We start from the raw sequence: 14,558 nt of genomic DNA, 5'->3' as shown, positions 1-14,558 counted from the left end.
TGTTAAGAATTGCAATTTATTCTTGGTATAATTTTTTCATTGATAAGTATGCAGTGTCTTTCCCTATTTTTTTCTGATTAGTTTGAGCTTGAAGTATATTCCATTAGATATTAAAATGGCTACATCAGCTTGTTTCTTAGGTCCATTTGCTTGCAACCACTTTTTCCATCCTTTCTCCTGGGGTGATGTCTGTTCTTGATGTTGAGGTGTATTTCTTAGATATAGAAAGAGGATAGATTCTGTTTCCACATCCATTCTTTTAGTCTGTCTTTTTAATGAGGAATTGAGACCATTGACATTGAGAGATATCAACGACCAATGTTTGTTGATTTCTGTTATTTTGTTTTGGGGGTGGTCATAGTGATAGTGCTGGTGGTAATGGTGTCCGTGTGTGTTTCCTTTGAATTTGCTTGTATATTCAAAGAATGCACATTGATACAATATGGACATATTTTAAACTATGTTCATAGCAGCATTGTCACAAAATTTTATCTACAGTTGTAGCTTCCATCTTTGTTTGTTCAGAGACTCCTCCTGCAACTCTATTCTTTGCCATGAGTCAGTGATCTCCTTGCCACTAGTCTTGTCCTTTACCGATCTTTTTATGAAATTCCCTCGTTAAAACACTTTATGACATGCTTTGCTTGATGTATTTCCATGTAGGGTATGATTAGGAAATGTTCAAAAATTTCATTTTCAGTGCCCCACTTTTAACTCAAACTAATATGACTTTCTTATTAAGCATGTAGTTAGATTGTGCTGGGTGGTTGGTGATGCTTGCATAAAACTTATACTGTTTTCAAAGTCCTCAATGTATGTACAACTCTATATGTAAATCATGTATATATAAATTGATTTAAGAAAAATGTACTTAAATTTAATGAAAACTACCAAATATTTGAAGTGCTGGTAAATGTACTTTTCCTATAATAGTATAAAACTGAAAAACAGAAATGGTTGAAACATGTTTAATAATTTGAAAATGAAATAGCTTTATATAGCACATGGATTTTTACAAAACCATTATTTAATATCTAAAAAACAGAATAAGTTGTTGAAAATAACTTAGAGACTATTGTTAAAGTAGCAGATTAGGGGGCACTATGATTTAAAAATGACTACATTGATGAAAAACAAAGAAAAAACAAATAATGTAGACTAGATCTTTGTAATGTTGAAAAGATAGAGAAAAATGGAGAGAGTATAAATAAGAATTCATTGAGACCATGAGAAGTGAACACAGATCTCTAATTTGCAGAAATCTGAAAGCCTGAAGAACAGCCAGTATTTCCAATAGTGTGCTGTACAAGTATCAAAAATTATGCAAGAACAAGCAGAGACCTTGAGTAAATTAATAAGCATTGTGAAACTTTGAAGGTTATTTAAATTAGTATGAACTGGGTTTGTAAGTTAATGATTCCAATGATGTTTTTGTCTTACTTTGACAAATGATTTTGAAATTACACAAATTTCATTAATGGAAAGATCAACATCCTTTTTTATACAGTATCATTAAGCATACCTGAAAAATTAAAATCAAATACAATGCTGTAAATCAATGTCATGTATTACTGGCGTAGAAATAATACAGAATGGTAAATAAAGAAATTTAGAATAAAATAGAAATTCTAAGTAGCAGAAGATGAATATTGTAGTGTAGCAGTAGAATAACACACTATGAACAAGCAAGATTTATCTTAAAGAAAAAAAGATGGTTTGATATTATGAAGTATGAAAATATCAGTTGCATCAGAAAATTAGAAGAGAAGATATATCATATCAAATGTACTATAAGCACATTTATTAGGTCTTGAGTCATTGTGATTAAAATTTTTATCAAAAGAGAGCTATTTAAATTAATAGCAAAGCTTATCCCAAATTAAAAGTCAATAACTCAAGTGATAACATAATATGCTGGCTGCTTTTATGTCATCAGATGCTAGAGTCATCTGAGAGGAGGGTAACCTCAATTTAGAAAAAGGCTCCAATAGATTGGGCTGCAGGCAATCTTGTAAGGCATTTTCTTAATTAGGGATTTATGAGCAAGAGGCCCAGTTCATTGTGGGAAATATAATCTCAGGACAGGGGTTCTCAGTGCTATAAAAAAGCAGACTGAGTGAGGTATGTGGAATAAGTCAGTAAGCATCATCCATCCTTGGCTTCTGCATTAGCTCCTGTCTTTAGGTGTCCCGCGCTACCGTCTCGCCAGCAAGAACGACACGGCACACTTAGGATCCTTCTGCAGAACAGCTTTAATGCGTCTTGAGAGGGAGAGCATAAGCATACAGCTCCCTCTACCCGGGGAGCAAAAAGCCCAACCCTTATATAGCTCAGCAGTCCCCGCCTTGGACGTGTCATCTCCTGACTGGCTCCTGCTCTTCAGCCCATATGACGCCACGGGAGAGGCAGAGAGTAAGGGATGGAAAAGTAGCAGGCACATGCGCACCAAGGTTGTTAACTCCAACTGACAACGGGTGTCAGTGCCATCTTGTAACGGAGAATATGGGGGCGGCTCCCCACATTTAGGTATCTGCCCTACCTGAGTTTCAGCTCTCACTGTTTTTGATGATAAAATGTTGTATGGAAATGCGAGTGAAATAATCACTTTACTTCCCAAGTTGATTTTGGATATGATGTTTCATCAAAGTAATCCATTTTGATTAAAATAGAAACTGTGAATAATGCTTACCATAGTATTACTAATTATTATTGTCTTTTCAGTTTTATAAAAAAGTCAAGTCATTGCCATTGAGGAGAGAGCTATTAAAGCACATTTAAAAGAAACTGATAATTTTAAATTTTTGAAGTGTTAATATACTTAATTTTAATAGTTTAAGTACTAGGTAATTTTACTATAATAAGGGTAACAAATGCACATGTAAATGGAATACATATATGTATATGGAAATATATATATGGAAGTTCATTACACAGAAATTTGGCACTTACATAAGTGCCTATGAATGAGCAATGCTTAAAACATGTAATTCTATTTCATCTACAAAACAGTCATGGAGTCATTTTAAAAATGACATAGATATTAATTTAGAACTGAAATAGAAAAAAAAACATCAAAAAGACTCCTAAACAAAAGTAGCAATTTGCACTGTGTAATGGTGGTGCATGCCTTTAATCCCAGCACTCAGGATGCAGAGGCAGGAGGATCTTTGTGAGTTCAAGACCAGCCTGGTTTACAAAAGCAAGTTCCAGGACAGCCTCCAAAGTCACAGAAAAACCCTGTTTTGAAAAACCAAAAAAAAAAGAAGTAGCAAGTTGCATAAGAATTTGGCCCCACTCTAAAATTCCCCCCAGAAGGTATGTATATTTTTGCAAATATTTATTTGCTTAGGATCATGCATACTGCTCCCTTAATAGGTGATGATGCTGCAATGATAAATGGCACACTTGAGGGTATAGGTATCTGTTTATTGTAGAAATTACTCACAAGAGAAAAACAAGCAACACTGATGAGCCAAGTAGTTTTCTGCCACCAAACTGGAAGCCGGTCAGAACACCTCCTTCCAATCTAAACTCTAAGATAATTGAAAACTAACACTAACAGACATAAACTATCCCATAATATCAATAGTAGGGAAAGGGGGTGTGGAATTCTCAAAACTACTTCCTGATAAGATGGGACGATGACAATCTCATGGGGACCTGTGAGAAGAAAATGTTAGTGTAATAAGATCTTAAGTAGATTAGATAGTCTCTGTTTGGCAGGAGATGCTTGATTGAAGTTCCTGACTGGAATTCTAGTGTTGATTGAAGCTCTCGTCTGAAGCTCTGGCCAGATTGTAGAAGATGCCCTGTATCAGTTCCTTGGTCTGGAGTTGTGTCAAGTTATGTAGTTCCAAGCCAGTTTCAGGATGGTGCTTGTCAGGTGGAGTCGATGATATGGGGCAGTTCAGATGTATCCAGTATAATCAGGTGGAGTCGACGAAGTGGAGCCCCATTCTCTTTCCGAAGCAGTTGAAGATTGCTGTTAGAAAATCCCTTGTTCTCTGAAAAAATCAAACAGTAATATTAACATAGAAATTTTTTTGAACTTTCATATGTATGCATACTGGGCTAGGTGACAATAGGGAAGATGGTAAACATGAAGGAGATTAGTCTTTTCAGAAAAGAGAAATGCACAGATAACAGTCCTTAATTTTATTTTCTTTTGTCTTATATCAATGTCTCTTTGTTATAATACAGAAATTCTGAATTTTATTTCAATAATATGCTTGAATTTAGAGTAGGAGAGCCAATCCAACTCCAAGCCAGCTTCAGTTAAATGAATGGGGACTAAAGCATATTATGAAACAAAGAGAAATGAGTATTATAAAAAAACAATATAGAGAGATTTAGACTTTGATATCACACAGTGAGTTATTGTTTGTTTGATGGTCTTCAGAGTATCTATTCATTCTTCTTTAGGAATCCGTTCAGCCAGTATTCTTTCGTTGAGTTTTCCTGTGAAGACAAGAAACAAAACACTTCTCTTTCCTTTTATGAGGTCACTTTACCCATGGTAGAATATGATTTTGTAGATGAGCTGTTATCTTTCGTCCTCCTGAGATATGTTCTGTTCAGCTTGAATCTTAATTAATTTCGATGGAACCCAAAGTTTTTCTTCTCCTGTGGAAACAAAGGCGTTTTAAACCCCTTCCCCAACATAACACTTATCCTCGTATCCAGACTGAGGTCATAACATCCTTAAAATACACTGGTTGGTTCAGTTCAGAAGTCTTCTCTGTAGTCCAGTGTCTTTCTGCCGCAGTTCATCATTTTTCATTAGCATTAAGAAAATTCAACATTAGTAAAGCATTATGAAACCTGTGTTTGGGGGTCTTTGTTCCTCCTGGCTGTTCATGAAACATTTCTCTTAAGGTTCGGTTAGATCTTTCAGCCACATCCTGTGGGATTCTAAGGTATACCAGCTACATGTTTTATATTATAATATTTTAAAAATTGTTCCAATTTACTGGAGACATATGCTGGAGCATTGTCAGTTTTTATTTGTGCATGTATGCCCATAACAGCCATCACCTCTAAGATGTGTGTAATAACAGAATCAGCTTTTTCAGAGCTGAGGGCAGTAGCCCATTGGAAGCCTGAGAACATGTCTCTGGTATGGTGTACATATTTCAAACTGCCAAATTCTGGGAAGTGAAACACATCCATTTGCCAAAGTTCATTTCTGTGACTACCTTTGAGATTACAACCTGCTAGTAATAGAGTTTGATTGTAGAATGAGCAAGTGGGGCAATTTCTTACTATTTCTTTGGCTTGTTGCCAGGTGATAGAAAAATCCTTCTTTAAACCTTTGCTGTTAACATGGTGTTTCTTATAAAATTCTGAAGCTTCCAACACATTACAATCAATTTTATCATTGCCTTGCGCCAGAGGACCTGGCAGACCTGTATGGGATCTGATGTGTGTTGTATGAATATGTGATGAGTCTTGTTTCTGATAGTTTCCTGTAATTGTAAAAAACAATGAGGTTAATTCTATGCCATCAGGAACAAATTCTGCAGTCTCAATGTGCAAGACAACTCTCTCTGCATACTGAGAATCCATGACTATATTGAGAGGCTCTGTAAAGTCTTTAAATACCATGAGAATGGCATATAACTCTGCCTTTAGTACAGAGTTGTAAGGGCTTTGAACTACTTTACTTATATTTCCTGATTTATACCCTGCCTTACCAGATTTGTTTGCATCCATGTAGAAGGTAAGAACTCCAGAAATAGGTGTTTGTCTCACGATAAGCAGAAGAATCCAAATTATTTTCTTTATGAATTTGTTTCTCTCTGTTTTGGGATAGTGGTTACTAATAGTTGCCAAGAAGTCACTGCAAGCTATTTGCCAATACTCATTATCCTTCCATAAGGAGGAAATTTCCTCATTAGTTAAAGGTACAATAATTTCAGCTGGGTCTTTCCCAGTCAGTTGACAAAGCCTAAACTTACCTTTTAATATCAAATCTGAGATCTTTTCTATATATTTTTTCAGTTTTTATTTTATTTATGTGGTAGAAATACCCATTAGAGTATGACGTCTTCCCTCTGCATTAAAATTCCTGAGGGGTATTCTCTAGATGGTAAAATAACCAGAATGAAGTCCAGTTTTGGATCCACACGGTCCACATGTGCTTCTAACATTCTCTTTACAGCCTCAGCTGATAGTACTCATGGGCTGCTTAGGTCTTTGTCTCCTTTTAAAGCCATTTTCAAGAGTTTTAAATCATGACCTTCTACAACGATAATTGTCTGTAATTGAGAGATTTCTCCTAATAGTTTTTGAAGATCATTAAGAGTCTGGTAACAATCTCTTCTGACCTGTACTTTCTGTGGTCAAATTTTCTGAGAGTCAATTTTATAACCTAAATAATTAATAGAATCTGCTCTTTGCATTTTTTTCTGGGACAATTTGTAATCCCCAGCGAGGCAAAGTTTCTTTTACTGCTTCAAACACCTTTTCCCAAGTATCCTTATTTGAATCAGGCAGTAATATGTCATCCATATAATGATATATTAATGAATGTGGAAATTGTTTACAAATTATTTCTAGAGGTTTATGCACAAAATATTGACACAAAGTTGGGCTATTTAACATACCTTGAGGCAACACCTTCCACTGGAATCTTTGTACCAGCCGGGAATTATTATGGGTAAGTACTATGAAGGCGAAATTTTCTCTGGTGCTTTCTTGTAATGGTATAGTGAAGAAGCAATCTTTTAAATCTATAATTATAATTTGGCAATCCTTAGGTATTAGAGAAGGTAGTAGCATCCCAGGTCTTAGAGACCCCATAGGCTGAATTACCTTGTTGATGGCTCTAAGATCAGTAGACATTCTCCATTTCCCAGACTTCTTGATAACAAAAACAGATGAATTCCATAGACTAGTTGAATCCTCAATATGTCCAGCATCTAGCTGTTCCTAAACTAACTTCTCCAAAGTCTCTAACTTCTCAGATGTCATAGGCCATTGAACTACCCAGACAGGTTCATCTGTTAGCCATTTTAAGGGTAGAGCTTTCAGTTGCTCTGTAAGTTTGGCACTAGCATCCTGTTTCTGTACAACCTGTACGTTTGGCATCTGTTTTCTGTACTGCCTTATTATATTCTTTCTATCACCAAGAGCTTGTCTATAATTCCTATCTGATACAGGAGGAATGTTAATCTGCGTATTCCATTGCTGTCATAGATCATGACCCCAGAGATTTATAGCAATATCTGCAACATATGGCTTTAACCGTCCTCTCTGTCCTTCTGGCCCAATAAAGTCAATACATCTAACACTCTGTTTAACTTGAGATAGGGTTCCAATCCCTAAGAATTGAACTTTTACCTCTTTTAGAGGCCAAATCAAGGGGTCAAGACTTCTGATTTATGATGGTGACATCATGTACAATGTCTAAAATGCCATTAATCACTGTATTATTTACTTTAACTGGTAACTTGGGTCTATGATATTGTGTAGAAGTTTGCCAAAAATATATGTTTTGTAATTCCTCCTGATATAATTGATTCATCCTCTGCATCTAATGTATTATCCAGCGCCATATCATTTACAATGGACAATGGATCTTCTAATTGTCAAAGGAGGGGCTGTCCTCCATTGTTATTGGGAATGACCACACTACCTTGGGTTTCCGGGCCTTCATGAGGCCCCTGGACCAGTTTCCCGGATGTAAAGGCTTACTTTGTCTGTCTGTAGTTGACCAGAATTCCTTGATAAAAGTCTGCCCTTGCCACACCTCCTGCAGAGACCATAAGGCTACATTCCTGGTAGAAGCATTATTTCTAGGAATGCTTTGTCAACAGTTCCTATTCAGATGTCCTATTTTACCATAGTTAAAGCATGTGGCATCTTTATGTTTGTTCATTTTTTTGCATTCATTATTTATATGTGATTCCAAATATTTAATATTCTCATCCTTAGAAAGTATCTCAATGGCATGTAAATGGCCTTCCAGAAATAATGTTCTATCAGCTAATTTGTCATTGCTCTCAGACATGGAACAAATCTTTTCTGTTAGCATTTCAATCTTATGTTCCAGTCTTTGTAGTTTGCTAATGAAATTATCAAACACAGAACAGTTTTGTTGTTAAACGTTTTTAACATTATGTTCCACTTTTTCTATTCTGTCTGTTGAATCAATAGATATGGAACACATTTTTCCTGAAAGTAATTCAATTTTGTGTTCCATCTCTTTAAACCTGTTTGTCAGATCTACATTATCATTTTGAATATCCTGAATATATTTTACCTAACCTTCCTTACTATCCTGCAAGGAGTTTTCCATTTTGTGAATTCTTTGTACTAGGATTTCATCACCATCCTGCGATGACTGTATGATCTGTATACGTTTGTCATTTTTCACCCTGTTCTTGAACCATTTCTTTACTAAATTATATGGATTATGAAACTAATAATCGCCATTATGGGTAGAAAGTACCTTCCAGGTAGGTCCTCAACCCTTTCTAACATCCCATCCATACAAAAAACAAGAAAATTCTTAACATCCTGCATTGTAATGTTAGTTGCCATTGTATTAAGCAGTTAAGTTTATTACCAGTGAAGTTTTATTCAGGTCAAATTCTGCAGGCGTGCTAGTAAAAGAGCACATGGCCACGAGAGAAATCTCAGAAGACCACTTAACCTTACTGGCAGGTAGAATGTGCTGGTTCCTGGAGGCAGGAATCATGCCTTGCCGGGTGAAGTGGTGAGGAACGTAGCAAAAGGAGAGTTCACATGTGCCTGGGGCCGGCGGTGGTTGGGCCAAGAAGCAGCCACTTTCAGGGCGCCTGGATCCGGGTTCAGTAACTTCTGACACCAAAATGACACTGCAATGATAAAAGGCACAGATGAGGGTATTGGTAACTGTTTATTATAGAAATTACTCACAAGAGAAAAAAACGAACAACCCTGATGAGTACAGTAGTTTTCTACCACCGAACTGGAAGCCGAAAAAGGGCGAGCGCTCTGCTATTCATTCTTTTATTCCTTCCTCTGTACACGCCCCTAGCCATGCCCAAAAGTGGGCTAGCTAGTGGCATATTCCCCTGCTCTGTGTCTAGTCCTGCCTAAAGTGGGCGTGGTTAGCAGCACAGTTCCGCCCTTTTGTTACCACATCCATATGTGGTAGAAACTGTAGGAAACTTTCAATACTCTTGAAAGACAAGAGGCCAATAATTTATATATTAATTATAAAAGTATACTTTGAGATTTTTTTGAAAAATCATGCAGTTCCTTTTTAATATGCCATATTTTAAAAATTAGCAGTGTATAATTACAGTAGCATTAAATACTTCCACCATTTTGAGCTTCTTGTGCAATATTATTTTCTTTACTGACTCTCCTGGGTTTGAGTCAAGTGGCAGCAAGGGAAGCATTTAGCATGCCCAAAATATAGTTTCATCAATGATATCCCAACATGAACATTTCTTAGGTAAGCATTTCGTATCTGCTGGTGGTATCTGCTTCTACACGGGAAAGAGGCACCAGCTTGTTTAATGAAGACTACCATATATAATCCATATATAATGGGTTTTACAAACTTATGAGATATTTTCCAATGCGTTAGTCAAATTATTGTCTTAAATTGTATTTATCTTTAATTTTGAGTTTGATCATTTTCGTGTTTATTAGTTATCAGTATTTTTTAATTTCTCCTTTATGTGAAAGTTTGAGAGTATGTGGAGGTTTTAGTCTCTTTTAAAGATCATATTATAATTGAGGAAAATGAGATTTTGGATGGTCAAACATTACATGTTTTTGAAGGTTTTGAACTTTGTTTTGTTATAAGAATGTGTGTTACTGTTACATGCCCAATTAAAACCATGTTTGCTTTTATGACATTTGATATTCATGTTATTTTAAAAAAAATTCTGAGCCCATATAGCCCCTCTCCTGTTATTCCTAATTCTTTTGTGTTTTTAAATTCAACTTCTTATGTAATGAAAACAATTTTGTTTTTAAATCTTAAAGTTGCCAAGTTATTTGCCATTACTTATGAGTATTTGCCAATAATTGCCTGTTTATATGTAATGTCGTCTTCACATGTGCTGTGTTCTCATCTGTGAATGGCCCCATTATTGTTCTGTGAATGTGTGCATCTCTTCTTCTGCCTCCTGTCTCATGTGTCTTCTTGTTGGAAGAAATTACAGTTTAGACTGCAATTTCGTCAACCTTAACAAATTAATTTGGGGAAACTGTTTTTAAATAATATTGTCTTCATAATTAAGGACATGGTATGTCCGTTTCATTGAACATTTTATTACTGTTGACATTTTAAAAAAATCAAAAAAGAAAATAAATGACATAAATATTTAATAAAAAGGAATAGTTTGATTTCCTTTGCTTGATAATGTTGCATCTAAAAATTCAAAAATCTCTATAGAAATAATTCATGAGGATTTTATAATTTAAGAAAAGATAATAAATATCTGAATTTAATAGAATTTTTTGTTTTGCAGCTATAAACTAGAAGTGAAAGAAGGATTATTCTCTTTATAGTGGAATCAGCAACAAACCTTAACATAGTAAGAACAAGGTTTCAAAAATAAATCGACATACTAAAGCCCTGTTGACAATTTGAAGAACTAAAATCTACATACTAAAACCATGTTGATAACTTGAAGAACATGAGCAGTTCTGAATAAAAGAAGGGATGTTCTATATGGAAAAATCAGATATTTTAATGTGGTCACATTTCCATCATTATATGTAAATTCAGTGCAGGTCCATGAACACTTCAAGGCCTCATTTGAAAGTTTATAAAATAACTAAATTTCGGAACAATAATAAATACAGAGGGAAGATAATGTTATGAAGATAAAAATTATATTCACCTTAAATCAGTATAAAATACAATCTATATCAAGTATATAAATGTATCAGAGAACTAAGGAAGCCTTAATTAGTTTCTGGTAAGAAACATGCCTGTGGCCGGGCGGTGGTGGCACACGCCTTTAATCCCAGCACTCGGGAGGCAGAGTCAGGCAGATCTCTGTGAGTTCGAGGCCAGGCTGGACAGACAGCCTCCAAAACAATACAGAGAAACACTGTCTCGTAAAAAAACAACAACAAAAAAAAGAAACATGCCTGTGAAAAAGATATGGTAATAAGAAGCATCTGAGTATTCAAAAATCTGATATTGAAGGAAGTTCAAATTAGTTATATACTATATAATGTTCAAAATTATTTTGAATTTATTAAAACTCAACAATATAAAATAATGTGAAAAAACACATTTCCTTACAGAAAACCTAATGTCCTATAGAGCCAATTAGTGTTCAGAAAACTTCCTGAGTCAGATATCACATGTAAAAGTCAAAGATAAAAAGAACTGTCTGTATTGAATTGCTAAATGTATAAAAATTGCAAATTATCCATGTCAACAATATTAATGTAAAAATTGTATATGACAAAAATGTTAACTTGTGTTAGATCAAAGGGTTAACTTTAAATATGTGTTCATGTCCTCACAAGTTGACAAGACAGAGGCAGATAACAGAGCAATGAGCAGTTGCAAAGTGTTAACCAGTATCTGACAGGATGATCAGAGTACTATATCGCCAATCACAAGCATGATAATACTTTGTTTTTGATCTAACAAATAAACCTCACTTGAAGATCAGAGTGTGGAGCTAGCCACACTTGTTAGGCCACATAGAGGCCAGGCAATAGTGGCACACACCTTTAATCCCAGTACTCAGGGGGCAGAGGCAGACAGATCTCTGTGAGTTCAAGGCCACCCTGGGCTATACAAGATTGATTCAGTCTAAAAGAGAAACAAAGCCAGGGGTGGTGGCTCATACCTTTAATCTCAGTATCATCCCTTTGTTCTGAGGATTCAGAATAGGTAAGAGGTCTCTCTCATGACTGACTCCTTTACTTCTCTGGTCTTAGAGCATTTGTCCCGATATCTGACTGTGGGTTTTTAATTCTTAAAACCTATTAGAACTCCTGCTACACACAAGGGTAGACATTAGGAAACCATTGTACACAACACAAAAACGTCTAAAAAGTTACAGATAGCCCATTGGAATTGTTTTTATTTTTTTATTTCATTTTACATTCCAACCACAGATCTCCCATCTACCCCTCCTCACACACCCCCAGACCTCCTCCCAGGCCCCCTCAGCCCTCCCTCTAGACCACCCCAGTCCACTCCTCCTCATAGGTACAATAGCTTGGAGCAGAGTTCACCCCTCTCCCATGTATTAAGACTGAGCATGGCATCCCACCATAGGGAATGAGCTCCAACAAGCTTGCTCATGCACAGGTCTATATAGTAGTATTATTGCCACTGAACATGATATCTCACCCTAAGGAAAACCCACTGGATCTTTTTGTGATTAATTTTTCTTTAAATTAAGAACAATCTTTTACATACCAAACATAGTTTGCTCTCCCTAGTGTCCTCCAAATTTTACCATTTTGGAATACATTTAAAAAATATTCAACAACAATTTGGGAAAGCCTCCATTAAGATTTTTTTCAGATTCCTTACAATGGCCAAGAATTATATAGAAACCATCAGTAAAGAATAGCAAATTAACTGTGACATTGCTGTAATATGGGAGATCAGCAAAGCATTTAAAAAGTAAAGTAAGGGCATATCATATGATTCAGTTTTCTTTAAAACCTAAAGTAGTACTTTCATTAATGAAGTGGAAGAGGATGCCAGGAGATGAAAATTATAAGGAGTAAATAAAGGAAGAAGGAAACAGCTTCCAGAAACAAAGTAACAAGAAGAGGGGTTTTGATACACATGAACACTACTCTTCCCCCAAGAGGTGAAGGTAGTCTTCTTTCTTGGGTAATAACTGTATTTCAACTGCTTGTGTAATGAAAACTCTAATGCTGGTTGTTTTCCAGCCAGGATTGTAAATGGCACATGCATATTCACACATACATACAAACACACACACACAGACATACACACATATACTCAAATACATGCACACACTTGCACACATGTGGGTGCACACACACATACACACACAAAGTGCACACTCACATGCTGATTGTTTTTCTCCAAGGTTTGTGATTGGTACACACGCACACACACACACACTCACTCACATGTGCACACACACAGAATGGAAGGAAGAGAGAGAGGGAGGGAGGGAGGGAGTACTTCAGTTCCTGGTTTAAAAGGAATACTGTCCATAGAGAGGAAGCCTTGACATCAGGAATATGAGACAGCTACTCTGATTATATTCTTAGCCAGGAATCTGGGTGTTGAAAGGAAGTGATGTCAGACTGTCAAGGTCAACCCCCAACTGCAGAGATCCACCTTCTCCAGAAAGACTCTGCTCACCAAATGTTCCCTAGTCTTACAAAAACAGCACCCTCAGTTGGAATCTTAATGTTCAAACACAAGAACCCTAGGGGCTCATTGCACACTCATGTCACAGCAATGATTTTGCTTCTTATGTATGTGTCTTGTATTCATATTGTAAGTAAAACACAAGGACAAAATCAGTGAAACTGCTTTACAGGGAATTGGAAAGAAATATGAGCTACTACAGTTTCATATTCCAAATTTAGCCCTCATTTCTCAGCTGTCAGTGTACTCTCAGCCCTAGTAAGGTTGTCTTTGCTTTTCTTATTCTGGACTTCAAAATTACAGCTGCCCCTCATTCCTTGCATGGTCAATCATTTGAAAACTAGTTTTGTCATTGTGCATGGTTGTTAGCAAACACTATTTTCATTGTTCTCCTCTAGAAAGACAAGCCCCTGACACACTTTTTATGAAGACTGTGAACTTCTCACGTGTAAACCTGAGAAGACAACTCATACCACTTACATGGCTTAAGGTTTACATGTGCTTCTCGCATGTGAACCTGGAAAGACAACTTAATTCATCGTTTTGAGCTATAGACCTAAATAATAAAGAGAAAGAACTAAGGCTAATGTCTGTGTAGGGAAAATATGCAATTGTAGGTGAGCCTCTATTGTTTCCAGTCATAATAGTTACAGGATATATGAGTCAGATCCCTACGGCTGAACAAATAACCCTTCATTAACTCTAAAGTGAGTGGTTTCATGCAGTCAGGGGCTGTGAAGAGTTTAGTTCCTCTGTTCTTTGCATTGTTTTATGGGACATTTGTGGCCAGTTTTATTGTTCCAAACATCTTCATGCACATTATTTTAAATAAATTGATTGTAATATGGTTATTTAAGTTATCCAGCCATTAGATCTGGTTTACAATTTTGCTCAGGGAATAGTATCTTAGAAAAGTAAATAGAGAAGATTGTGGCAAAATGTGCAGCACTAATTTATTTTGCAAAACAAAAAGCACATAACTGCTCTCTAATTACTAGCCTTTGAGGCATTTACAGCTAAATTAACACCATCATTAGCTGTTAAGTGTGTTTGCTTTGATTAGTTCCTGTTTTTATGAGGTTTTAGGCAGAAGTAATTTGGGATATTGTTATTAATGAATTTAATGTTAAGTGGGGGAAAAGTTTTGTTATCTGACAGGCTATCTTCAACTCTGGAGTTATCAGTTTAAATTTTGTCAAAGATGTCAACAGGGATCATTCCTACT

Source organism: Mesocricetus auratus, unplaced genomic scaffold (genome assembly GCF_017639785.1).
Source record: "Mesocricetus auratus isolate SY011 unplaced genomic scaffold, BCM_Maur_2.0 Super-Scaffold_6730, whole genome shotgun sequence".
Taxonomy (NCBI): Eukaryota; Metazoa; Chordata; class Mammalia; order Rodentia; family Cricetidae; genus Mesocricetus; species Mesocricetus auratus.
This window is presented reverse-complemented; position numbering follows the sequence as displayed.